Source organism: Drosophila ananassae (genome assembly GCF_017639315.1).
Source record: "Drosophila ananassae strain 14024-0371.13 chromosome Y unlocalized genomic scaffold, ASM1763931v2 tig00000120, whole genome shotgun sequence".
In the NCBI taxonomy this organism is placed as follows: Eukaryota; Metazoa; Arthropoda; class Insecta; order Diptera; family Drosophilidae; genus Drosophila; species Drosophila ananassae.
Genome location: NW_025319074.1, coordinates 9,188 through 11,875, shown reverse-complemented (window position 1 = coordinate 11,875; position 2,688 = coordinate 9,188). Strand labels below are relative to the sequence as shown.

Sequence of the window (2,688 nt, the reverse complement as noted above, 5' to 3'; positions counted from 1 at the left end):
TCTCTTGCGACAGAGCGTTTGGATAGTAAACGCGCAGGAAGTCTGCAGTCAGATACTGCGGTCATGCATACGCTGTTTTAAATGCAAGCCTAACCTGATGACTCAACCCTTTTTGTTTATTTTGCGTTCAAGGCAGTGCATTTAGAAGTAGTTTCCGATTTGTCAACTGATTCCTTTTTATTGGCATTTCAAAGGTTCGTTGGGCGCCGAGGATGTCCGCAGATCGTATACTTCGCGACACTGCGGCACCAAATTGAAACCGAAGCGGACTAGCTGTGGCAATACGCATCAAGAAAAGGATGCGTATTTGCATTCATACCGCCGCGGGCTCCGCACATGGGCGGACTATGGGAGGATGGTGTGAAGTCTACAAAGCACCTACTCCTACGAGCGGTGGGCAGCGCGAGCAGACCGCAGACCGTCCTCGTTGGAGTCGAGGCCGTCCTGAACTCGAGGCCCCTGGACGCCCTCAGTCAGGACCCAAGCGACGGCGAGGCGTTGACTCCCGGGCACCTATTGACAGGCGGGCCGCTCTTCGCCCCACCAGCACCGCGGACCCCGGACCAGCAGGGTCTAACGTGCTTGCGGCGATGACGGCTTGCCTCGTCAATCAAGCAAACGTTTTGGCAGCGATGGTCCCGCGGGTACGTCTTGGGCCTACAGGCGCGGTCGAAGTGGCAGCGGGAGCAGGAGGACGCCAGGAAGGGCGATCTGGTCCTGGTCGCCGAGGACAACCAGTGGATCCCCAACCCAACAGTGGATCACCGCCAGGGTCGTCGGGATTCACGCCGGCGCGGTCGGAAGGGTCAGGGTCGCCGACGTCAGGACTAGTGCAGGAGCGGTCTTCAGGAGAGCAGTCCACAAGCTGTCGAGGTTGCCAGTGGTTGAAGCCTGATAGAGGCCTTCAACGGGGCCGGTGTAGAATTAACGTAAAAGATTTTGTAGAAGTTTTGAATTGTATTGAAGTCTAGTATAAATTAGCAGAGGGCGGAGCGGGAGCGCAAGAAAAGCTCACTTGAGCTCTCTCGTGAATTCGCCCCGCTTCGCCGCAATAGATAAGCTAGGCTTAAGTTCTTTTAGTAAAAATAAAAATCGAATTTATAAAGTTGAACCGAGTGCACGTATTTTCCGTAGTTGCATTAATTAATTTGTACAGCCAGCTTTTTTGTCATTTGGTTTTTCGCGACGAGATAAACTAATCTCAGTTAACCATTTCATAATTCGTTTTTTTTTTTTTAATTGAATTTGAAAATTAACATTTAAAATTCAAAGTGAAAATTGAATTTGAAAATTGAAATGAAACTTTATATTGAAAATTAAAATTGAAAATTTAAAATTGAAAGTTGAAAATTATAATTGAAATTAAAATTTGAAAATTGAAAGTGAAAATTGCAATGAAAAATTCAAAATTGAATTAGAAAATTGAAATTGAAACTGACAATTGAATCTTGAAAAATTGAAATTGACAATGAAAACTGAAGATATGAATTACAATTTCAGACTCAACTGTCGCAATTCTTCAAATAAGATAGAATAATAGACAGAGAGAGAGTGAGAACAAATGGTTATATCCTCTCACTCTACGAAGGAGAAGAAGACGGGGAGCCGTTTAACCGCCAAACTCATATGGCGCCATAAGAAACTTCCAAAAAACATAATCAGAAAATAATATTCAATTTACTTACAAGAAAAAGTAACACAAGGACTAAACTGCTGAAAACTCTACGGTCTGGGCCGAACCTTTCGTAAACATCATCGTAAGTCTTGGCAGAATGCAATGTGTTTAAGTGAATATCACTTATGACGGCATCAATAATATTTCTTATGTTTGTGGCTTGTTCCATCATTATGTCATGACCCTTCCTGAGATCTCGTTCAAATACTGGAATAATTTTTTCCATTTGTTCCTTTATTAATTGATCAACCGTCCGAAGTCGTGCTAATCCATTTTTAGGAATTTCATTATATTTTCCCTGTACAATTTCCTTCATCGCTTCAACATAAAATGATGTATCAGGGACCTAAAATCTCGTGTAAAAATTAATATAAAGGATTATTTTGTTGTATATTTTACCATATCAATATGTAAGCATTTAGATTTTCCTAAGCTGAGTGGTTTCAGATTGTAATAAAAATCTTCACAAACTTTTAACTTGCAGGACTTACGTAAGTCCCAACTCAATGACCGTGCGGTAGTGCGAATACCTTAAGTTCATAAAAAAAAAAAAACTGTAACTGTAAAAAAAATGAAATTCATCTGCATCTTACCATCTCGGTACTGTGAGTTTAGAAATCGTATACTTGATTCCAATTTTTCCGCACGTTTCATAACACCAAGAGCTTCCGACATTTTATCTAAGATGCGTTCCAGTTCGGCTAATGCATTCGCTTCAGAAGTGTCAGCCAAATCCATGAAAATGTGCTCATGAGCAACTTTAAAATAAAAAAAAATTACGAATTAAAAATGTTTTTATCTGTTATGATACAATTTTATAAAATTTTTACAAAGCTAATAAATGTATGGACCTTTTTCAGGTTGCCAATAAATGGATGCCATGACTTTTTGATCATTTGAGATTAAAATCTCCTAATATTAATTTCTATAAAATTATTTTGAGTTTTTCCGTAGATCTAAAATTTTATCTATTTACCAAGAAAAAATATCTTCCATAGGAAAATGTTTGGGAA

The 2,688-nt window shown here is 40.3% G+C and overlaps 1 long non-coding RNA gene across 1 annotated transcript; it reads right to left on the bottom strand.

Annotated features, from left to right (window-relative positions):
- Positions 1-1,687: 1,687 nt before the first annotated feature.
- On the bottom strand, positions 1,688-2,432 carry LOC123258232. The gene is made up of 3 exons (XR_006507998.1): positions 2,269-2,432; positions 2,075-2,205; positions 1,688-2,021 (listed from the first exon to the last, which is right to left on the bottom strand). It is a non-coding gene; the product is annotated as an uncharacterized LOC123258232 (long non-coding RNA).
- Between the last annotated feature and the right edge of the window lie 256 nt (positions 2,433-2,688).